Genomic DNA, 26,634 nt, shown 5'->3' with positions numbered 1-26,634 from the left:
TTTGTTTGTGTTTTGTTTTTGCTTTTCAATACCATGTTAAACAAGTTATGAGCCTGGACTAGAAGCTACTTAGTTCCTTTCTTTGAATAAATAATTGAATTCACATCCCAGGTGTGTTTCGTTTGTTGTTTGTGCTTTGTTTCTCATACTCTAGAATGACTGCCCATGCTGGAATGGCTACAAGACTAAGTAGTGGAGGAGTAGGAAAGTCTTTCTTAAGTTCTTCCAACCACACATTACTGAAATTACACATTCTTCAAGGGGCTGATGGGACCTAGATCAATCTTCATATGAAAATGACCTCTGGTAGTTTGAGCTGCTGTTATCCTGCCCCAATTGTCAACTGTCCCGTATTTAGAATTATATATAAATAACAAAGTTCTGACTTTTGTCTATCCCAGGGTCATTGTGTTATGTTATTATTTTCTTTGTTTAATTCACCTAGCCTGTACTATCATGTAGTTAACCTCATCTGTTGCTTTGTCAGTCTGTCTTTCCTGTTCCCCTAGTGACCAATAGCCTTCACTAAGTTTCCTTATGATATATTCATACGTAGTTACATTTATTTTGCTATTATTCATCTTCCATCATTCTCTTCTTTGTTGTCCCTTTCTCTTGTTTTCCCCAAGCTCTCTCACAGTTATTTACATGTTCTCGCTATATGCATATATACAAGTGTTTGTATATATGTATATATATATACATATGCACATCTTTTAAGTCGATATTCCACAAATTAGTGGAAACATGCAAGACTTGGCTCCTTGAACTTGGTTTATTTCACTTACTTTGCTTATTTCCAGCTCTTTTTACTTTCCAAAAATGTCATAATATCAGTTTCCTTTATGTAGAGTAACATTATGATGTATACAAGTAGTGTACAATGACATGGTATGATTGCAAATAGTAAATAGTATGATAGTAAAATTATTGTATACACACAATTATATTTATATATCTATAGCTATCATATATCTATCTATATGTATTTGTAACTATAGGTACAGATATATATCAAACCACAAATATTTTAATTCACTCACCAGTTTTCAGACACCTGGTCTGAGTCCACAGTCTGGCTATTAGGAAGAAAGCTACACTAAACACAGATACATCTTTCTGTATATTCATTTACATTCCTCCTTATATATGTCCAATAATGTTAGGGGAGGATCAAAGAAAGGTTTATTTTTACTCTTGTGAGGAACTTCCATACTGATTTCTGCAGTAGTTATTCCCTTTTATATTCCCACCAACTTTGTTTTGAAGTTGTTTTATTTTCACATCTCACCAGTCTTCATTGTTGTTTATTATTTTGACAACTGCATTTTGACTGGAGCAAGTTGGAATCTTAGAGCAGTTTTGATATGCTAAGGCTGCTGAACATTTCTTCACAAGTCTTTCCATAAGAAATTTATATTGCATTTTACAAAATAGAATGGTAGGAACAGAGATGTGATTGTCTAACATCCAACATTAATTTGCCACCTCAACTTTTACAAAAACTCTACAAGTATTCCTAAGAAATGTTAAAGCTTAGTGACACACTATGCTGTTTCCCATGGACTTTCCTTCATTCCTAAAAATATCCCAACAGAGATTACATAACAAAAGTCACTAAGAAAGGCAGAAAAAGATTCTGATTTTTCTAGCTCCCTAAAATCAAAATATGAGCAGAAATTTAGCATATATCCAGGCATAGATGTGTCTTTGCTGTATCTGAATATGTACATGCATAAACATAAACATTTAAGGACAATGAAGGATATCAGGAGATCAAGGCCCTTTAGCATTCTGGTAGCATCAGCAGACCTAGGACTGTTAGTGTGTTTTTCTTATAATGTTTATGTTTCTTATGTGACTAAATTCAAAGGATTTTTCAATGAACATTTCAGTAGAAAAACAGATGGTTAAGTAGTTACCTGGATATAGATAATCACTAAAAAACAAAGGTTCAAGCAAAATCCATAGAATTTAGTGTTAAGAACAGAAAAAATTTGTATTGGGTCTCTGATAAAATTGCCAGAAATATGTACGGAGGGCTTAGCAAGCAGTGACTTTCAGAAACATCTGAAAGGGAACTTAAGCCATACTCAATTGAAAATGTTTCACAATACGGTGCAATTATCTAAATTACAGGTAACAGGCGGATAATCTAATTGATTTTGTACAATGGCCTAGATACCAAAAGATGTTATACCATACCTAAGTAGGTGATTGAGGAAGAGGTTTCATTTGTATGTATCCTCGCAAAATGCTCCAGAGAAGAAAAGAGATAATCACTAAACCAATAAGTATTTTACATTTAATTATGGCTTTAAAAAATGTCATTAGCACAAGTCCTGGAAAGAAATTGAACTGTGAAAAACAAATGTAAAAAAAAAAAATCAGAAACAGAATGGAATTATTCCAGAGAGCTCTGAGTCATATCTTATCCCACAAGTTAAATTTCTTTTATTATTATAATAATTGAGTCTTTCATATGGACAAAAATTGAACAGAAGAAATTAAGAACAGTCCCAGAAGTATGTCATATTTTGTTCTTAAACATCTATTAGGCTTGTTTTCATACTGTATCTGATTTGAAAGTTGTGCCAATCCTATAGAATATCATTTTCTGCTGTTTAAAGAAGAAAATATATCTTATAGATGAGAACCGCATATATTATATATTATGATTTTATAAAATTAACACCCTAATAAATTTAGAGAGACAATGCAGCTAATTCATAGTACCCATAAAAATTTATTATTTAAACAATAAAGTAAAAAGAAATACTAGCTCTGAATAAAATATAACTAATCATAACAAAGATAAATTACTAGTTCTGACTGATTTGTACATATATATGTATGCCATAGAAGATTATTAAATCTTTCAGAGAATGTTAATCCTGTATATGCAATATTGTAGATAAAACAGAATGACTTTATGCTAAGTGACACAATCTAGTCACAGAAAGATAAGTACTGTGGGATCTCATGTATATTTGGATTTAAAATGAAAAGTAGTTCATGTTATAATGACAGAACAAGTTAGTGTTACTAGACATTAGACAGTGGAGAAAAATGGAAAATATTGATGTAAGGGAAGAGATTTCAGCTTGTTTGTAGTAATAGTTTTACAGTTTATTCATAAAAGATCAGGCACACCTTGTAAAGATAAATCTGTCTTTATTTATACCTCAAAAAAATGGAAAAGCAGAAACATAGCCCTTAAAAACATTCTTTGTTCACATAAAATTGGCATGCACTGCTTCCATTTACTCAGATAAGAACTCACCTATATGTGGTTTTAATTGATGTTATTTGCCATCAAGTGAAATGTTATTTTGTTTTCTGAATGGATATATTTAAATAGGATATATATGTATGCACATATATGAATATATATACTAACTAATGTTGAAATTCAGAGGCAAAATGATTTACAAACATTTCTATGGGCTGGGTTTGTGGCTTAGTGGAACAGTGCTTGCCAAGCACGCACGAAGCCCCTGGTTCAATTCCTTAGCATCACATATATATAAAAAAGCTGGAAGTGGTGCTGTGGCTCAAGAGGTAGAGTGCTAGCCTTGAGCAAAAAGAAGCCAGGGACAGTGCTCAGGCCCTAAATCCAAGCCCCAGGACCGGCAAAAAAAAAAAAAAAAAAAAAAAAAAAAATCTGATTTTAATTTTGTCCACATAGTTTCTCTTTCTCTGCTTTCAATTGCAGCATGAACCCTGGACTCCTAATTTGAACAAGTTTGTTTCTGGGAAGTATATTTTTCACAGTCCCCTCCTAAAATGTATAGGGATTATCAAATATTCAGCACTTTTATATGGATGTCCTCTTTAAGTTCAAAAACTCTTCTCTGTCTTTACCTTCACTGGCAGCACTTTTCCAGTGAAGGAACCAAACTGGATTTTTTTTTTTTTTGCCAGGCCTGGGCCTTGGACTCAGGGCCTGAGCACTGTCCCTGGCTTCTTCTTGCTCAAGGCTAGCACTCTGGCACTTGAGCCACAGCGCCACTTCTGGCCATTTTCTGTATATGTGGTGCTGGGGAATCGAACCCAGGGCCTCATGTATAGGAGGCAAGCACTCTTACCACTAGGCCATATCCCCAGCCCACCAAACTGGATTTTATTCATAGATGCTCAGGACTCCTGCAGTATTTTGTTCACACTGAGGTAGCAGCCAGCAGCTAACACAGTATATAACAGATGTCTGTTCATTGAATAAAATGGAAGCCAGAGGCTGGTGGCTTATGCCTATAATCCGAGCTACTCGGGAGGCTGAGATCTGAAAATCTCTGTCCAATGCTAGCCAGGGCAGGAAAGTCCCTGAGACTCTTATCTCTAATTGACTATCAGAAAACCAGAAGTGGTCCTGTGGCTCAAAAAGTAGAGCATTACCCTTGAGCAAAAGAGCTCAGGGACAGCACCCAGGATCTGAGTTGAAGCTCCCTGACAGACCCCTGACCCCCCAAAACAAAAACAAAAATGAGTTGTTACCATTAAAAGCTTCATAGCTAAAATATGACTCTCTGCCAAGTTCACTCTCTACCAGCTTTTCATATGTTGACCTTGTGCCCCATCACTGTGGGCCGTAATGTTACTATTATCAGAGCTCTATCAGAGAACAAATAAAAGTAAATCTAATGATATTAAGCAAATTGTCCAAGCCTAGGCAGTTCCTCTGGAAAACAAGATTCCTTTGCTTCCAAATATATGCTCTGACTGAAAAGTCATAATGCCTTCTGTCTCTCCTTCATGCTCCATAAATTCTATGATGTAATTTGAACATCTACATGTTTATGAAACCATGAAAGGCACAAGTGTTTTCTCCTATTTCCAACCATCTAATGATTTTTTCTTAAGATAGAGTCTTCTTCCAAATGCAAACTAACAACCACCACAAAATTCCCCTAAGCAAGAGAAGGCTTTCAGTCTGTGTAATACACATGGGTCCTGATGCATGTTAAGTAGGCACTCGCTAACCAAGCTATCTCCTAACACAGAAGCATTTTCTAAATAAGGTGTTATAGGTAGCAATTAGCCTAAAAGTCATTTGGTAATAGCTAACTCACAAAACAACAACAAAGGAAAATACAATCTCTGCACTCACAAATCACACTAGACATTAAGTAGGGAAAATTGTTGCTCAGAATCTTGTAACAAGTTATAGTATTCAGAGTGAAAACATTTTGACTAAGCTGCTCTAGATTGATTGCTTAACTTTGTTACTTACTCTTAAAATAAGCTGATTATACTAACTTTGCCTTTTCTTTTTTTGCAGGGCTTGAACTAAGGGCCTGGGCACTGTCCGTGAGCACTTTTTGCTCAAGGTACCACTTGAGTTTTCTTGTGATTAACTGGAGATAAAGAGTCTCATGGACTTTTCCTGCCCAGGCTGGACTGCAGGTGTATGCCACCAGCACCTGGCTCCAACTTTGCTTTTATGAAAATGTTCCCAAACCTGTAGCTTCTTGATTATTTAAATCCACACCAAGTCTATGGTATCTATCATATTTTGGAAATACACAATTCTCTACAGAGAAAGAGCATCTTCCCTTTGACTTTTTTTTTGTCTTACTTCATAGAATTCACAAAGGGAAAGGCATTTGTCTTCAACACAATCATTTGTAACCTGTTTGGATAATTGAACTGTCAACTTGGCCCCAGCCCGAATCCCTTGGCCCCTTAGACATTTGTTTGCTTTGTGATATTCAGTGCTTCCATTATAATGTGCCTTGTTAGTGCAAATAGCCTGGCCTCAAAACTACCATTACAGAGAGAGGGAAAAAAATAGTGCTACACATGAGAATAAACTGCCAAAATAACGTACATATAATTGAAATGATAAGTGATCTGTCACCAAATCTGACATATCAGTTTTATTTCTCATACAAGCCTGACTTTCTCATGCTTCAGCTGTCTTTGTGAAACATAAATATTTAAAATTTTAATTTTTTCGTGTGTAGTATAACGATGTTTTATAACCTGATTTGTTCCAGAACACTACCAAAAAAGCATTCACAGTTGTATGGAAACATAATGCATTTGTGCAATTTTAAGAGTTATTTATGCTTCTCTTGTTGATGGATGTGTTCTTTAAGAAAGGCAGCTAAACAGATTCCTCTAAAGTGCACAGTCTCCTTTAACACAACCTTCACACATGAGTTGTATGTTCAGTTTTACAACAGCTGACACAGGCCAAGATGTCATGAACTTTGGGGACTTTATTTGGCCTGGTTTGTATTCCATGGGATAAAAGCCCAGGAGTGGAACTGCTGGTTCATAGGGAAGCCCTCTGTTTAGTCTTTTAAGGAACCTCCATACTGCTTTCCAGAGTAGGTGAACAAGTTTACATTCCCTCCAACAGTGTAATAGGGCTCCCTTTTGGCCACATCCCTGCCAGCATTTGTTATTGTTAGTTTTCCTGATAATGGTCATTCCAATTGGAGTGAGGGAGAATCTCAATGTTGTTTTGAAAAGAATTGCACAGATTGGACCTGATTCCTGTAACTGTAACAGCTCTGTATATCAGCGACACAAAAACAATGTTAAAAAAGAAAACATTTAAAATATTGTAAAAACAAAAATGAAGAAGAACAAGAAGTAGTTTAGGAATCCTAAGTAGCTAATATAACAAAAAAAAAAGAGCTAACATCACTACAGACTGACCAAAAATAAGGCCCGAGGCTCCATACAGAAATGTAACAAAACAATGACAAGTTCCGTGGATTCATAACAGAAAGAAATTGAACTAAAATTTATGTGAAGAAAGGTTTTGCTTTCACAGCTTGAGAAAGCAGTAGCTGTTTGTCTAGCCTCCACCACTCTTAAACAGTTGCTGAACATCATGCATTCAAGTTTATTGTTTTTGTTCCTCCTTGCCAAAGTTGCAAAAAACTAATAGATATCAACACAAGTATAAAGCAAAGAAAATGAATTCCAACCTGCTTCTGTAATTTAAAAAACAATTTATCTTCTTTATGTCCCTCTATAGGAAAATTAAAAGGAAGCTCTCTGCTTTGATTACACATATTCATCTATGCTATGTTTTCTTCAATACAGTTCCTAAAATATAGCACTTAGAATAACTTTTTTCTATCCACTTATTTAATATTTACAGCTAATTTAGAGCCATGTGGATATATAGATCAATGCTGATCCCAAACTACATTCCCAGGAAACAGATACATAGCATGACTTTTAAATTTCCAGCAAGGTAATGTTCAGGCACTAACCTACAAATTTGCCATCATTTACAGGGGTCTTATGAACATGATGCTTTGATTACTTTAAATACTTAACATTTTCTGAGATTTTCCAAGGTACTGCTGATTTCTGCCTACCACTAGATGAGGAGGAATCCAAGAATAGGCTGAGCAGAGTACAGATTCAAAAGGAGGATTTCTTAGACTAAACTTCTCTCATTAGAGTTATGAATACAAAACCTAATTTTGTGAGATGAATTCTGTTTAGGAAGACTGATCTGTATATGCACCAGACAACAAATACTCCCTCTGAGGAATGGCAAGTTGGATATTTGAAAGAACTGGGTCAATTGGAATAAAATGTCCCAACAAGACATATGTAACACTGGGGACTTTTTGATGCACTAAAACACACTGTTTTGGGTTTTTGTTTTTCCACTCATTTAACAAGGACCGCCACAAACAACAACACACTAAAGCCATCAGCACAACAATGTTCATCGCAGCACAATTTGTCATTGCTAAAATATGGATCCAACCCAGATGCCCCTCAGTAGACTAATGGATCAGGAAAATGTGGTACATATACACAATGGAATTTTATGCCTCTATCAGAAAGAATGACATTGTCCCATTCGTGAGGAAATGGAAGGACTTGGAAAAAATTATACTAAGTGAAGTGAGCCAGACCCAAAGAAACATGGACTCTGTGGTCTCCCTCATAGGGAATAATTAGCACAGGTTTAGGCTAGTCAGTCACAGCAGAGGATCACAAGAGCTTAAGAGCTATGCCCCTATGAATGCATAAGATAATGCTAAGTGAAATGAACTCCATGTTATGGAAATGAGTGATATATCACTGTTGTGATATCAACATGCTATGTGAAACAGTAGTTTCTATTGTTGATGATCCTTTAGTATCACCTTCCTGTGCTTGTACCTGCATTATCACTGTATCTTATCTGAGTACATTGGAAACTGTATATACTGGTATTAGAATTAGGAAAGTGAAAGGTGAAAGGACAGGTCCTGGCCATCCCAGAGGACCATGCGGAGATAACCACAGACAGAAGAAGGTTCATAAGGAGGTTTATTAGTGGGGCCATAGTTCCCACGGGAGAGGGAGCTACATGGTGTCTGCACCTTATCCAGATGGCAGCTTCTCTCCGGGGGTAAAGGGGAAGTAGGTAGGTAGTGAGTAGGAGTGGCTCATTAGGTATGGGTGGATCTGGGGGCTAGTGGGAGGAGCTGAGGACCTGAGGCTAGGGAAATGCTATCATTCCCCCATTTGTTGTTTATTAATAATAAAGGAGGGATACCAGGCTGGGAGCATAGGTGGAGGTTGTTTCTTTTGGAGCTACTTCCTGCTGTAAAGGGTCAAAGTAGTCAGGGGTCCCTGATCCATCATTTGGCCTGGTAACGTCCAAGAAGTATTTGTTTGACAGTTTGGTTGGTAAAAGTCCTCATCATTTCCACAAGAATGGTTATCAGGGCCAATGGGTGTCATGGTCTCCTCTGGCTACCTCCTGCAGCTTGGGCACATCAAGGAGTCACTGTGGCTGGGGTCTTCAGGGTCCAGATCTGAACTGGGCAGAGCAGTGTAGTAAGAGGATGGCCTTGAACTGCAAGTTCCCAGGTGGCGTCCTGGGTGAGGGATGTTATCCTCTTAAAAGAGACTTTTGAAAAGGTCAGGCAAAAGGCTGACAAGTTCACAGGACCAGTTATCATGAACAACAAGGGAGAACACACCCTGTGCACAAGCCAGAAAAGTTCCATTTGGAACATAAACCCAATTGTGGCCCATTACAAGGAAGGAGGAATAACTGGACTGGGGGCAGGAAGGAAGTGTTTAGGGATAGTGTACTGGTTGGAAGTAACTAGTCAGAAGCTAACATATACATATATATGTATATACGTATATATACGTATATACATATACGTATATATACGTATATACATATATGTATGTATACATACATGTATACATACATATATATGTATGTATACATGTATGTATACATATATATGTATATACGTATATATACATATACATATATATACATATACACATATGTATATACACATATATGTATATATACGTATATACATATGTATATATATGTATAAATGGACACACACACGCGCACACACAGATAGCAAGTAACAAAGACAAGAATGCAAGTTTCTGTCCAGGTGGAAAATGGACAGGTATGGACATTAGGTGAGTGAACAACTATTCCTCTTGATCTCCTGGCTCTGATTAATTTTGGAAGGACTAGTTTAAATTGACTTCATTTAAGATGAAACTTCATCTCCTCTTACTCCTCTCCATGGTTCCTTGTTGTCACGATTGACCTCGTCCTGAAGGTCTAGGTGCTCATTGCTTGGATAGCTTGTCCCAGTTGGCATTCATGGGGTTTGAACTCAAGGCCTGGGCACTGTCCCTGAGCACTGCTGCTCAAGGCTAGTGCTCTACCACTTGAGCCACAGTGTCGCTTTCAGCATTTCGCTGGTTCTCTTGAGCCAAACTTCCAGTCTGGCTCTTTGCTGGTTTGTTGGGAGATGGAGTTTTAGAGGGATATTTATTTTTTCTGCCTGGGCTGGCTTTGAATTGCAATCCAAGGAGTCTTAGCCAATTTTATTTCCAATTAAAGCAACAGGAGAACAATAGGAGTAGAGCTTACCTGTATCTTGTTGAGAATTGACCAGCAAATACTTGCCAGAGTTCTGCTGTAACACATAGAGAACAGCAGACTGAATGAGATCCATGTGCCATCAAATCAAATCATATCATTTAACCTTACCAGCAGGTGGAAGAGAACACAAATGAATAACAATCAAGAGGGCAAAGGGTTAGGAAAAAGGTCTCAGCTTCAGTGGATCCAAAGTGGCTGTGTCTTCCATCCCAAATCAGCAGGCTTTGTTAATCATGTGTTATGGAGACAGGCAGGAGAGATGGGTTGGATCTGAGCAAGGCTGTAGTGGCATCTCTCAGAGTACCCTGGATAGATTGTCACACCTCCTGCTGGGTTGCCTGCAAATCCCTACACAGACTGGTTAAAGACATTTGAAATCTCCCAGTATTTCCTGGTTGCTTACTCTAAGTAAAAATATTTTAGAAGGCTTGGGCCTTTAACCATCTTTCTAGTCACAAAATCCACACAGACCAAAGGCCAACCAAGTCTGCTCTCTGCAGCAGCCACGATAGTTTCTGAGACATGGAGGGTGAAGACACCAATGCTATCCCAATGCAACCCTATGTCCACCAAACACAACTCTGATGTTTTTAACCTTGGAGTAGTCTCGGTTGCAACTCTGTCATGATAGGCCTTCTATAAGCCCAATTCTAATCTTGGTGTGGGGGGAGGGGCAGGGAGAGCCAGGGCAGGAGCACTCTGGGCCTTTCAAAATCTTCACAGGATTCCAAGATTCCCTGAGCAGTTTTCCATGCAAGAGAGAGAAAATAAGGAATCACTAACTAGTAGTGAAACCAGGCAGTTTGGGAGCAGACTGTGGAGGCAGCTTAGCCACGGCCCATCACAGTCCATGCAGCTAGTACACATGTCGACCTGCATCCTGTAAAGCAAAATATCAATCCTGGGTCAGAAAAATTGAGGTTAGCAGCCACATTTGCACACTTGTTCCAAAACGACTCTGGTCCCTTGATCTTAAAGAGTTTATGAGAGCACAGGAGAGAAAATGAAGAAGCAAAATCTTAGTCTATACCAAAGAATTGTCAGGATCAGATGTACACTTTACTTTTAGCATAGATGGACATAAAGAATAACACACTGGTTTTACATCATTGTACTTATACCACGTGCTGCATATTAGAACCTTTTGGAGTTTTTCTTAGACACATTTGCTTGTACCCAAACATGATCAGTTTGGGTTTAAAACCTGGGTTTTTTTTCTTTTGACTTGGAGTCTGGTGATAAGAGTTAGGATTGCTTCCAGGCTGTTCACTGTGACTCCACCCACAGGCTGCAAAGATCAGTTTAACACAAAACTTAAAGTAAGTTAAAATAGTAGTCAAAAGCAAGTAACTTTGAAACCATGATGCCAGTTTTTACATGTTTTACCAACAGACAGACAGACAGACAGTTGTGCACAAGCTTTGGGGTGCGCTTAGAATTTTTTTTTAATTGGCCATGTAAGTTTTCTGGAATTCCAGTGGCAAAATATGGGCAAAATGATTTTGCCCATATTTTAGAACCACGTGGTCAGTTAGAAAACAAAAACTTTTCCAGCAAACAAAAATTTTCACAGATTATACGGAGAGGAAACCCAGGAGATGGGAGACAGGGCACGAACAGAACACAGACCCATGGCCATGGCCTAATGGCTGTGGAGCTGGTCAGAGCCTTAGCAGACTCAAAGCAAGACACGTTCACCTTCCAGCATTTGAATTGCAAGGCACATTTGAATTGCAAGGTACATTGAATTGCAAGGCCACAGTTACAGAGTTTAGGGTGGGGGCAGGGTTACCTGGAGCTTGAGTTTCCACATCCCGGCCCAGCCTGGAGGAATTTGGCATGCCCATTACCTGGTGGAAGGGTGGGCTTCCACTTCCAAGAGTTTTTGAAACCTTGATGGAACAAAGATGGCTCTTGCTAAAATCAATTCTATTGTCCACCACATGGTCAATGCTAGAGAAAACTTAGGATTTAGCCAACAACAAGCAGAATTTAACCGAATCTCCAAACTTAACAAACATCAATAACAAGAACAGAAAACCTTTCTTTGTGTCTTTCAAAGCAGATGTTAAATAAATATTGGTAACTTTGGAAGCTGGTACCAGCCCATCCTTTATCACAGGCAGGCAGGCAGAGTTTAGAGAGGTAGAAAGAGGGAGAGAGAGAGAGAGAGAGAGAGAGAGAGAGAGAGAGAGAGAGAGAGAGAACTCCATCTTCCTGAGTGCTCATAGAAGTTATGTAAGTCCTGTAAAATATTCCAAATTTGTAAGATTGGGCTCAAACTTGAGCAGCTTTTAGATTGTGTCCCTCCCATGGTAAGTGATTAGTGGAGCTGAGGAGTTAAATACGACGTGTCCTCAGTATTACTCTGTTCAGCTGAAATGTAGGAGACAATCAGCAATGAGGTTGTCACCCCAGTTACTGTGTCCCAGACCAAGTGCGGAGTGTGGCCCTGAAACTATGGCCCTGTGGCCCTATGTTAAGGTCGCCTGGAGTGGGACTTGGAACTTGGCGCCAAGATTTTTCTGTTCTCTTAGTGTGGCCCTGAACCATGGCCCTGTGGCCCTATGGTAAATTGGAAAATTGGATCTGAGCCCCTGGTTAGATGATCACTTACCCTGGGTGTGAGGGCAAATTTGTAGATTGTCGTAGTGGATGGAAGTAGAGCGCTCAGTCAGGAGAAGTTACCTCGCTGGTCCTCTGGGTGTGCTTAGGACAGCAGAATAGGTCCCGGGGGCTTGGACTCCCCAGAAATGGGGGAGCAAATCCACTGGGTAACCTATCCCGGGTTTGGCACCAATGAAAGGACAGGTCCTGGCCATCCCAGAGGACCATGTGGAGATAATCACAGACAGGAGAAGAAGGTTCATAAGGAGGTTTATTAGTGGGGCCATAATTCCCATGGGAAAGGGAGCTACATGGCATCTGTACCTTATCCAGGTGGCAGCTTCTCTCTGGGGGTAAAGGGGAAGTAGGTAGGTAGTAAGTAGGAGTGGCTCATTAGGTATGGGTGGATCTGGGGGCTAGTGGGAGGAGCTGAGGACCTGAGGCTAGGGAAATGCTAACAAAAGGGAATACCAAAATCAAGAGACACAGGATAAAAAGACAAAGGAATACAAAAGCAATACTTGCAAAACTGTTTGGCATAAACCAACTGAACAACTCATGAGGGGAGAGGGAAAGGGGGAGGGAGGAGGGGGGAATGAGGGAGGATGTAACAAACAGTACAAGAAATGTATCCAATGCCTAAGGTATAAAACTGTAACCTCTCTGTACATCACTTTGACAATAAATAGGAAAAACCATAACAACAACAATGAACAAAAAAAAAAAAAACAACAAAAATGAGGATCTCTCAGGAATTAAATAATGAAGACCAAGTAAGGAGAAGGGGTATATAATTCTTTCTAGAAAATTTCAAGTTTGGGAAAGGAGTCCAAAAAATGTATGTAAAAATAAAAGCCAGAAAATGTACTTTGGTAAGCATGGTTTGGGAAAGAGAGAGATGTTGTAGCCCTTTGGAGGGGGCCTGGACCTGGGAACTGAACCGATGAAAATCAGAACATGGGCGATGCAGAGGCAAATGAACCAATGCACATTTTATTTTAGAAGGGCCAGCACTTAGATACTGTCTTAGAAATGGGGTCATAAGACATCATTTTGGGTCATAAGACATCAGTTTACAACTTCAAGAGTAAAGTTCAAACAGAAAGATATACATATCAAGGCATGGCTACATTCACCAATACATCAAAGGATCAGACTGGTCAAGGCAAGGCTACAATTATCCCCTAGCTACTGTTTACCCTTATGCTAACTATTTTAACAATAAAATTCCTTGCATACTATAAAACCCTCCCTCCCCGCCCCCCTGCCCCCAGCAGCTGGGTAAATAAATCTTCCCAGGAACTCTCTAATACGGGGAGGAGTGTCTCATGAGCAAATGGTTTCTTTGGACCATCAAACACAGGAAATTCCTTAGTCAAAGTTTTCCTCCATTGGCCCCCTAGTGTGCTAGGAAATGTTGGAAATTCTGTGCAGAGACTGAGTCCACCACAGGTCAGAGAATCATTCTCCCACAGAGAGAGATGAATTTGATGGATGTGTATCAGTTCATGGCAGAGTAGGGGGTTACCCCCCAAATAATTCTAGACTCAAAGTCATAGTAAGATCAATATAATGAATTGTTTTGAAACAGTCAACAGAACATTTAATATATAAAGAGAAGCACAATCTAAACACAAAGAGACATACAGTTCAATAGGTCTTATTTTGTTTTTCTTTTTTTACACACAGCTACAAGCTGTGAAATGCAACACAGCTACTGGATTGTCTCCTAAAACAGTTGAGAGTTTTGTCCTCTATATTCCAAATCTGTCAAGAAGGAAGAAAAATTAACAAAATAATCAACCAATTATTATTCATTTCAAAATATTTACTAAAATATGTGTATAGTTGGATATCTGTGTATATGTCTAATATTCTAGAAGTTATATATTTAATCTCATATGTAATCTGAATCTTCTGAAGATTTAAAATCTGTATTATTTGATTGTGTCTATTGCCTAAAGTGTAATAGTCTTGCTAATAAGCTTTATTGTTCATGAGGTATTAGAATACCATGCTTAATGAAGATACTTACCTAGCCCCTTTTCTTAAAGAGTAGTTGTTCTAAACATATCTTATTCCTTTCACTTTAAATGATTTATGTATAGAATATAGCCAATATTAGATACTTTGCAATATGTTGTAGTATTAGCAGTAAAACTAACATAATGTATTTTTTACTAATACTAACACAATGCATTCAGCTGGCCTCTGTGAAATATTATTTCTCAGTCTTTTAAGCAACACAAGTATTGAAAAATTACTAAGTGGCAATGCAAGATAATGGAAATTCAGCCCAGTTTTCCTGCAAGTCTATAAGAACATAATGAACATATCTCCACCGCAATTTGTGATTTAGCTACCCAGAACCACCTTCAAGAAAAGTGATATTCCCCTGTGTTCCTCAAGAGCATAGATGAGTTTTAGGTTGGAAAAACTTTCATTAAAATTTTATGTAACCATTCTCTGGAGCATGGAACTTGCATAATACCTTGCTATCAATGAATTATGCATGCCAGATTCTATAGTCACCCTATTTTTATGTTTAGGCTTTAAGAATATTTATATCAGGGTTCTCATAAATTCATTATACTGTAAATATATTTTAAAAGGTATACTATGTCCCTGATTGAAAATAACAAAGGAAAAACATCTTACGGAGGGACACATTTACATGTATTAATATGTAACCAGAAATTCCCAACTGCACTGCACCACTAAAAGTTGAAAACATTCAGAGACAGAATCTGAGAATTTACTGGAATGTCTAGCACACTGGAGCCTCAGACAGTGCAAATGAAGATTTTTTTAAGGACTGGAGACTGAATTTGTAAAAGTAAGCTTGGCAGGGCCATATTAATTAGTGCGATGAGAGTAATATTTCACAATAAATACATACTCACAAGTATCACACAATACACCTTAAGTATACAGGATTTACTTGCTATCTATATCTCTTAAAATGTGATTTTAAACTTGGAAAGTATCAAATAGGAAAGCAGGTGTAAATCTTCATACCCAAGGTATGAAGTAACTAGTGACAAAGTTATCTCTCTCTCTCTCTCTTTCTGTCTCTCTGTCTCTCTGTATGTGTTTGTGTGGGTATATGTATATGTATGTATGTATGTATTCGTTTGACATAAGTTATTCAGTGGGGAGCTACAAGATCATCCCAAGCTCAGCATTTAGAAATTAGAAGTATTTGAATTACTGTATACCAGAGGAACTCATGGGAGGCTAAAGACGTAATTTTTTTTTAACTGGATACAGTTCATGACCATACTTCCTGCTTAACATGCTCTAAAAGCTCAGGGTCCCCAGAAGAAAGCTGGTCCATGGCACAAAGTGCATTGTTGGTACTGTTTGGCATACTGATCCCTTATTCCAGTTCTGGGGATCATGGATATCCTGGTTGTATTGAAGTTCAGACAAGGTGCAGTCTTGTCAGCACATTTTCTTATATTCCTTTTTTTTTTTTTTTCCATCTGGGGGAAATACCTTGTTTCAATGTGCAGCATACATTTCTGCCACATCTACAATCATGTTCATCTCGATAACACAAACTATGTGTTGAAGTATGAAGCTGGGAAAGAGATATACAGAATCGGATCCCTATACATAATTTCCATTATGATAGATGCTGTAAGCATAAGTAATGTTGATGGCTCAGACAAATACAGAGGAAGAGTTAGTCAGGAATGAGTTTTGAAAATGTCTTACCTCTGTTTATAATTTTGCTGGCTTAGGTGTGAGGTGGGGACTCAGTATGTAATCCAGACTGGAGTCTAATTCATAGTCTTCCATGTTTACTTTTACTGATTTTGACTGATAATTGTATGATACTTGGTTCTCAGAATTCAAGAAAACTTACCCTTTAGTGGGAGCTAGCATTGATATACTTTAATAATGCAAACACACAGCAATCCTCCCTTCTCATCATGTTCACCAATATCCTATTAGTCAACTATCTAAGCCAAGGATAATAAAGTGAACTCTTAGAATGAAAATGAAGAAGAAAGAAGTTCACAGAAATAAAAGCATTCTACATTCCAAGTGGTCTCTTATTCTGAGTAGCAACTGAACACTTTTCATTTGCCATACATTATTATTTAATCCTAACTTAATTTTATACAGAAACAGAGTCCTGATTTTATTTATTACAAACTTTTTTTATTTGACACTGGTCTTTTTACCAGTATCTTCCAGTAAGGGGAAGAAGATAGACAAGAAGTAAGAAGACAGTTGTCTTAATTTTGTTTTGAAGTGTCCCAAATTTAAACCTAGAAATGCATTTCCAAGAAAAGAACAATTGCCAAGTGGTTTGTAAAATCTCATGGAATTGTAAAATTTCTGGAATTTTAGCAACGGTTTACATTCTCCTCTGATGTATTAGACTAGTGGAAAGGGAAGAATTTCCAGGTCTATAAAGCATGGAGTTTGCTTGCTACTTACAAATGCCTCATCGCCTCTAAAGCCTCAGCTATATAAAAATTTACAAGGCTGAACTATTTAACATAACCCATTGTGTTTTATCTCTAAGAAATGTAAGCCTGAACCTCAGGACAATGAATACATGCTCTACCAAACTTGGAATTTCTATAGTTTTTTAAAAATAATTTTATAGCCACATTGATAATGAGACAATGATCCTCTGATTTACTTCTCTACCTCATCTGACTCTTTAACCCCTATTAAAATAGACTTAATTACTTTAGAATTACAAAGAGTCTCAAAGAAATGACCATCCATGGTGATTGACTACTTAAGAAGTCTCCAGGACACATTTCATTAATAACCTTTTGGGTTTATGGAGAGTCAACCACATCTTGTCTTCAGGAGGTTTTCATTCATGTATTTCTTCCATGCTAGGTCATAAGGCTCTTTCACATAGGAACTTTAGCTTTACTGCCCATCTATCGTTTCTGACTCCTTTAAAGCCAATATGTACGTGAGATGGAGAATAACAGGGAAAAATAGATGGGAATATCAAGCTATGTATGTCTATGATTTAGATGCTATAATTACTAAGGTGTACTTCTCATTGTGTGTGTGTGGGGGGGGGAGTTACTTATGAACCATTCTTTAAACACACGCCTTGATCTCATGTCATCAAATGTTAATGGGAGCTGCACAGGATACCCTCTTCAAATCTAGCCTAGGTGTGTAACGTTTCCCCCCACCCCTCTTCCATACACAATCACTTATTCAGCTGCTTTGATTTCATCAAATTGTCTTCTTTTCCTCCATCGCTTGTCAGTGTGTGCCTTTCTATGGGCTAGATGTTGTGTCTAGAAATGCAATCTTCAGCCTCCTCATATTATGTCTATTTCTTCATGACTTTACTACCCTTTATCCCACAGTCTCCATTAAACACTTATTTGTGTTTCTATCATATACTCCAACATGTCTACTCTTGCATGTTCCTATAATTTTCACCATTCTGTAATGGTTGACTAATTTGTATGCTTTGCTTAACTGTAAGTCCTCTAGCTCAGGAGCCTTTAAAGGTGGAATTGTTGTTTGCTGGATTCTGTGTGATGTTGGGCACAACCCAAGCCTTCAATACAGGCTTAGTGTATTCATCAATGAGCATTGAAAGAGATGCAGAGAAATGTCTCCCTCCCTCGAGGTCATCAGCCACCAGCAGTCACATATTTGCCTGTGAGGTAGGTTGGCAACCATCTTGAATCTGAATCCCACTGGAAATCTAAAAAGATGAGGAATCACTAAAAGAAAGCTTTATCCTTTTTGAAATGTAATCCTGTATTACAACTAAATCTCATTACATTTTTCAAGGGATAATAGCACAGATACCATAAATCTCCAAGGGAAACTCCAAAGAATATCATACATGTCTAACATAACCACTGATATTAAAATTGTAGATTGAAAGCAATTGTTCTCTTTATAGTGTTTTGGATTGTTAAGATATATCAACTTTGTCTCTCTCAATAAGTTGTAGTATTTTATTATTATCAATGTTATATTCTTCTCTTGTTCTATGCTAAGCTCATCTTTTTGGGTACCCAATTCACATCTCTTGACTTTCAGGAACAATGACTCTAATGAATCAATGAAGATGTACTTGGTTACAAGCTTACATATTTTTCTAAAATTTTCTTTGTAATTATCCATTCAATATTCCAAAGAGTGTGATCTTTTTAGAATTTTCCAACCTATTAAACATCATATCTCCTATCATCTTTTAAAGAGATTCTATTTAATTACCAAGTGCTTAGCTTTCCTACAGTAAGAATAATATACAATAAATGGAGGTTAAAGTGTACTAGCATTCTTTAATATATGTTGATAATTGATTTGTTGGATGGCTAAGTCTATAAAGAAATAGTCTTAGAAGGCTCAATTTTGTGAAGTAACTGCATTAAAATAAAACCATGTGTAAATATCTAATTGACTATATTGATGCACTGCATCACATGAACCGGTGATTGGAATCTGAATGTTAAAATATTTTGTAAATGCATTTTAATACCAAAATATTTTACTAGTACACATTGTAACCAATAAATATATTTTATATTTTTGAGATTATTTTTTGAGTTTGTTTCTTCCTTTGCTATTTCACTATCCATTATCCTCCATATGAGCAGTCATCTACTCTTAGGTGAACATATCTAAGCTAAAACAATTTCCCAGAAATATCATTCTGCATCAAATTCTAGGTAATGATTTGCCATTAAAAAGTAATGTGGCTAAAGAGAGGGAACAGCCATTCTAGGCAAAAATGAGAATAGAGGACCAAGCACCATTACACAGATTTGCTCTGTCCAGAAGGCTTAATTCGTTGGGTCACTGCAGCAACTGGGCCTGTAGATCTTCAGGTCTCATCCGAGCAATTTCTTCAGCTTCTATGTGTTCTGAGAGAGGCTCATGTGAACTTCTATGGCATGAAGGCTTCTATCAGCCACAGTGAAGATTGTGACGACAAATCCAGCTTCAGCTCGTCTTCATATCCACCAGTTTATACTCACTCTTGGTTCATGCCAAGGTTTCCTGATGATTGAACATCATGCTCTATAAGAACTTCAGCTTCTCAGGACAAAAGGCAACTGTGGTCTGTAGACCTATTCACCAGTTCTCTTAATTGCATGTCGACTAAATTCTAGAATCAATCTTTTATATGTATCATGTCAGTTCTGATTCTTTGAACAACCCCCTCTCCAACCCCCCGCTACATCACATGCCATCTTCACATAAGTTTTCTATGTTCCCTTCATAGCATAGAGTTGATACCTGTCTAGAATGATATACAGGTTCTACAATATGCTATACCTTTGCTATTGTACTTACAGTCATTTTTTATAATGACAGAAAAATCTCCTAAACATAGACTAATCTGCAATGATAGCTGAAAATTTCAGCACTCAGTATTCAGTAGAAATAGTGGAAAAATCAGAATATTATAGGAAACTTGAGTAACTCCATCAAGCAATTTATTTTAGCTGCCTCACTATGATAGTCACAGAGCTCACATCTCATAGAAAATGTATGTTACTTTTAAAAAGCGATTATTTAGTAAGAAAGGCAACATTGTGAATCATACAATACTTAGCCAAGCACAGAGAACACGCTCTTTAATCAGGAGGCTGAAGCAGGAGAATCAGGAGCTCAAGGCCTACCTTGCAGTACATTCAGACTATGCCTCAAACAACAATAACAACAACAACAACAAAAACACCTGAAGACATAAAAGGAAGGTGGGTTTATATAAATAATATGAATGCATGAAGCTAAAATTTAAAATCAAGTTTGTGTGTAGTGTGAAGGTGATGGTTGACAAGCATTGGGTATCTGGTATAAGTTATTTCTTTTAAAATGAACTGATTCAGCCAGGTGCTGGTGGCTCACACTTGTAATCCCAGTTACTCAGGAGGCTGAGATCTGGGGATCATAATTCAAAGTCAGCCCAGGCAGGAAAGTCCATGAGACTTAGCTCCAATTAACCACTAGAAACCTGAAAGTAGAGCTATGGCTCAAAATGATACAGCTCTAGTTTTGAGAAAAAAAGCTCAAGGATAGTGCCCAGGGCCTGAGTTCAAATCTCATGACTGACAAAAAAGAAAAACAAAAACAAATACTAACAGATTCTCAAAAATAGTTATCATTTCTACATCCATATTTTATTAAGGATCCACATTTTGTCAAAGGTACAAAATAAAGAGTGCATAGATAGTCCATAAAACAAATGCAAATTGCCAAGGGAGATTATCCATGAAAGCATCTCATTTACCAGGGTTAGGGGTGAGGATGAATAAAAGAAGCTTTTTCAGAGGAGTTAAAATGAATGTGGTTTTGAGATACCAAAAGGAGTCTCTCAAACAAGTAGACAAAACTCTAAAGACTAAATCCATTATATTTAGTAGAGAAGAGCTAGAAAAACATAATATATTTAGAGGAACAGCTAAATATTTCAGTGTGTTTGACATGGCAAAGGAATGTGAATGTTTAGCTGATATTTTGGGTCAGACCTGTCAATTGTCTTAAATAGAGTGTAGAAAGGGTGATATTTTAACATACAAGGCCTATGAGCTCAAGTATTTTTTTCTTCTATATTTGATATCTGGTATCCTACTTGTGTTGTCACATGGCCATTGGTGATAGTGTAGGAAGTGGCTGTGAACAGGGAAAGTTTCAGAAAGGGGATAGGTGAGATGGCACTTCAGGTTGTATTGCTCAGGCCAGCCATATAAGCAACAGTTGGTACTGCTGAGGAATGTATAAGGCTAGTTTTCTCCAAAATTTCAGTTTGTTGATAACTCATGTGATTATCCTGTTGAATGCATATATTTATTCAGGAATTTCTAGGCAGGAACCAAGACCTCACTTCTATGTGGTATCTAGGCTGATTCTCTGTTTCTTGCTCTCGGACTCTAGAACAGGAAGAGTGAAGAACTGAGCTGGAGAAAAGACAATGGAGAAAAACAACAACAACAACAAAATGTCTAGTAACATATTCACCAGGAATTAGAGGCGTTGTTACGTATTTACTAGACTGGATAAGAACTTAGGAACGCTTGCTTATGATTATCGTTATTCTTGATAATATTTCTGTCCATAATGTGGTCAAAAAGGGATCTTCATGTAAATGCAAAATGTGTTAAAGAGGGCTTCCTCCACTACAAAAGTAATACCCACTTGTGAAGGCAGGTCTACACAACAGAGAAACAAGGAAAGCAACAGAAACACTTATTAGCCACAGGTAATAATCATCCACCCTCCAAAGAACCTATGGTAGCACTTTGGGGCCATTCTTCTCCAGTATTATTATTATTATTATTATTAATTCTGTATTGCATGGCCATATAAACTCCAGTAAGAAACTTGAGCTTGAATGGAATGGCTCTTTACCATAACATTAGTAAGATGACAGCTGCGGGTACAAGTAGTCATTCATGCATTTGAAGAAGTCTCTCCTATATCTAGCTTTCTAAAAGTTATGACAAGTTGTTGTTTTGCTGTAAGAGCTTCAGATGATTTATACCTAGAAAAAACAATGCTTGTACCTAATATGTTGCATTCACCTTTTCCTTCTAGTTTTTATGAACTTCAGTGTGCCCTGGGCTTAATATCAGGTATCAAGTCTTCAGAAGATCATCTCTTGGAAATTATGGGAAGCTACATGAAACAAAAGACATCTTTCTTGAGACTCATATGTACCTCAATCTTTTTATACTGCCCAACAAAATTAGTGATGACACAGTGAGGAACAAATGAGTGCATGCATACTTGTTCATTCTCTGGGGTCCCAGAGAAATCCCATTTTTGTCATGTAAGCCAAAATTCAGCTCTTCACAAGTATTTTTAAAACTTTAATATTTTATCTTGTTTCTTTCTACTCAGTTAATGGCCTATTCCTCAGGCTCTGTTCATTCTGCCAAAGATATGTATAGATCTGCTCTAATGAAAAAAAGTCTCACAATTTCTTGGAATTGAGTTCATGCCACATTTGCCTTTGGAGCTCTCTGATAGACTCAGAACAACTAGGATTCTTATGCCTTAATTGGCTTATTTCACATTTTTAGCAAAAAAGACAATGTGTTTTGATTTTCTGACATTTACAAAGAGCTTGCTTCTCCTTACATTTTAGTTACTTTCAATTTTTTTCCAATTCTGAATATATGGCTTTACTTAATATAATAATATACAGACCAGTCTCCGGTGGCTCATACCTGTAATAATCCTAGCTACTTAGAAGGCTGAGATCTGAGGATCATGGTTGAAAGGTAGCCCAGTCAGGCAAGTCCATGAGACTCTTTTCTCCAATTAATGGCCAGAAAACCAGATGTGGAGCTATGGCTCAAACCAGTAGGGCTCTAGCCTGAGCAAAAAAGCTCCGGTACAGTGCCCAAGTCCTGAGTTCAAGCCCAATGACTGACAATAATAATACTATTAATAGTAATAATAATAAGTATTATTAATATATGTAAACTTAAAAAGTAGGACAAAATTAATCAAGTATCTTACCTTGCCTAAAAGAACTCATTGACAATTTATAAAATTAAATGTTAGATCTTAAAAGAGAAATGTTCTTTTTAAGTGACTTGTTGAGTGTTACTTTTATATTTACTTTTATTTATAATGAAAACCTAGATTCCTCATCCTTTATGACAACAGAAACTGAAACAAACAAAGCAAGTATGTTAGGGCATAACAAGCTCAAATGATTTTTCCACCCCATATACATAACTAATTTAGATAATGAGTTGCAGGTTCACAGTAACAAGTGATGCATTATAATTCCCTAACCAATTTTAGCTTACTGAAAAAATGACATCAACATAAAAATAAGGCAAATCATACAGCAATCAAGAAAACAACAGCATTGTGTTCACCAAATTTGTGATTTGTAAACAAAAAGCATTCCTACCTAGTTAAACTCATCATTCTGAAAGCAGTATCAGGCTCATGCACCTCTGATAAGGTGCTATGATGTGCAAGGAATTGCATGATTAATGCAGAATCAATACAACGACCAAGAAGGCTATCTGATTTATCTTACAGTCATCATGGGAAAACCATTGTGATGTTATGACTCAGCACTTGTCAAAATCTAAATCTCACACAAAATCATTTCAAAGCAGGAGTTTACTTGCTTGCTCTGCAGAAACAGGTTAAGAGAGAAAATGTGGGTATGAGTTTACTCAGGGATGATGTACTTCAAATCTCTCCGTTTCTGTCTGTCTCTTTTTCTTTCTTTCTCTGTCTCTCTGCTTCTCTGTTTTCTCTCTCTCTCTCTCTCTTTCTCTCTCTCTCTCTATATGTACATATATATAAAATTTTCACTGCAGCAGAAACACAGACTGTACAATTTCAGAATACACTGGAAATACAATACTAACACCCAGAGGAATTATGCAAATGTGAAAGACTAAATGAAACCATTTCAACAAAACCTGTTCAGAATTGTTTAAGGTACACAGGAAAGTAGACTGGGAGAAAAGTCCTGCTCTTTTAAGGTGGGAGAAAAATTAAAAAAGAATTTTCCTGAAAATACAGCTGACACCATCAGAAAAAAATAAGTGATGGTGAAGAGGAAACAGTAATTTAGGGGATCTGATACGATTTTTAAAGCCTGATCAACAGTAATTCTGAGTATCAAATTGGTAATATTATTCCATGAGTTGGTGTCTCTTTGGGGGGTGAGTATAAATCTCATTCTTCCATGAGGTTTCCTTTCACCTGTTAGAGAGCTACAGTAGATTCAAAGATTGTGTTTCTCTGAGAGCCTGACACACAATTTAGCTGTTCATATAACCTCAAATCAATTATTTACCTTTCTTAGACCATTCCTACCTATGTTTAAACATCCTAACTTTTCCCATTCCAGTTGGAGAAAGGATAAAAGTTAAACCACATATGACCATTTTCCTGTTGAAATGGTGTGGAATTGGTTCCTGCTGTGGAATGTGACTTTACAACTGTAATAAGGGGTGATGAAAGAAATAATGTGAAGATTTGGAGATTAAACCCTCCCCTATGCTGCCAAGCACTTGCTCTCAGTAATCTGCATGCACATAGCATAGCAGACATTTCAGGATCAAAACAACACATGTGGAAATTAAATTTTAGCTCCACACTGCTTGTTGATTTGTAATAATTAGGGTAAAACCAGCTTACACAGCTCTGAAACAGGTAATTCTGAAACACAGTGGGCATGCTTTCAATCTCTATGGAAGCCTTTCATGTAGATTTGTAGACCACAAGTAACAAAAGAAAATCCTCTGAGAGGTGGCTATGTTTTTATTGACATAGTGAACTATGCTGCTTCCAGGATGTTCTGGCTGAGAATTGATCACCCTTAATGCTTAATATAGAGCCTTTTTTCATTCCATCATTGCGAATCACAGGAATTTATCCTGATGAAGAGCTATGTACCAAGACACTTTATCCCTAATTAAAAACAAAGTTTAAAATCACACAAGCCATTTCTTCCTTGTAAATTTTACTTAATACAGGTGTAATGGCTGAATTGAACATTCTCTTATGTGTAGATGTTTTCATGATAAAGCTTTCAAGTTGCAATAGTAAACATTTAAATAAAAAAGCATGTTGTACATGCCCAAATCCATTAGTTTCACCAGGATATGTGTTAATGAACAACTGTCTTAAAATTTCATTCTATTGTTGATTCTTGAATTTCCTATGTTGATAGATTTAAAAACCTATCAAGCACAATTCAGGATACCTTAGCTTAATTTGTTGTCTTATAAGTACTTTAATTATAATGTTAATCTATGGTCTTCATTTGAGCATGTGAAATTAAAGAGTAAAGAGCATGTAATATTTACCAGTTACCTTGCATATAAATTACATGATAAGCTTGGCCTATTCACACATTAATGTTTGGCCATTTGTCCACCCTTAAAGTTATATTTTTGTTTTAGTTCCTCTGGTTTTAGGTAAGGCTCACACACAATTATAGCCAGATAATTTAAAATCCATTTTGCACTATTTTTTCCTATCCTTTATCTTATCAGTTACCTTCTCAAACCTGAATGTCCAATAATACTTTTGGGATCATGTGACAGTCCCATTGATCTGCTCACCATAATTACACATAAATCTCTTACTCATCTTTTCATTAGAATCAATCAACAAAACATTTTCAAAATTTTATTTGTTTTCTAATGATATCCATTACCCTAAGCCTGGAACTGTGTTTGAACGGTCTATTTTTGTACTAGGGTCTAGTTATTGATTAAATACATAACACGAGTAACAGACTAGCACTATTTAACCTGTAATGTTCCTAACACTAACTGTTGCCCATCTCTGACTCACAGAGCTTGTTCTTAAAAAAAAAAGTTTTGGCCATACAGGGATTTGAACTCAAGGCTTTGCACTTGCTAGGAAGTCACTACACCTCTTGAACCAGGCTTGTAGATATTTTTGTTCTGTTTTTGTTGTTGTTGTTTTTTTGAGGTAGGGTTTCACATTTGTATTCTTTTGTCCTGAGGTAGCCTAGAAGACAATTCTCCTATTATTTCTTCCCATGGTTGGGATGACAAGCAGGAGCCATCATGCCTGTTTTTTTTTTTGTTTTTTTTTTTTGTGGAAATTGGGCCTTATGATTTTTTTAATTTTTTTTGGCCTGGATTGGTTTGGAACCCTGATCCTTCAAATCATAGCCTCCCCATAGCTAGGATGACAGGTATGCACCATTGATCTACAGTCTTTGTTGAGATGGGATCTTGTTTATTTTTTGTCTGAGCTACTCTCAAAATGCAAACTTCTGGATCTCCACTTCCTAAATTGCTAGAATTATAAGTATGAGCCACTGGTGCCCAGATAACACCTTCGTGTGTGTGTGTGTGTGTGTGTGTGTGTGTGTGCGCGCGCGCGCACTGTGCCTGTTTATGTTTTGCCAAGGACGAAGTCTGGTTTGTAACTGAAACTTTGCCTCAGGCACTATGGAGAAGAGTCAGATCTACTAAATCCAGATTGATTTAAAATTAGCAAAGACCAACTTAAAAGGATCGTTTACGTTTAGAATGTTAAGCCATGGAATGGATTCACAGATCCACTTTTAAGCATCTTTGTATCATTGTGATCTCCATCTGAAATGTGGGTATTTCATACTAGAAATGAGGTGTATGTTTAAGCACACA

Source organism: Perognathus longimembris, chromosome 17, assembly GCF_023159225.1.
Source record: "Perognathus longimembris pacificus isolate PPM17 chromosome 17, ASM2315922v1, whole genome shotgun sequence".
NCBI lineage: Eukaryota > Metazoa > Chordata > Mammalia > Rodentia > Heteromyidae > Perognathus > Perognathus longimembris.
The sequence above is the reverse complement of the archived record's forward strand: the minus strand, read 5'-3'. Positions refer to the sequence as shown.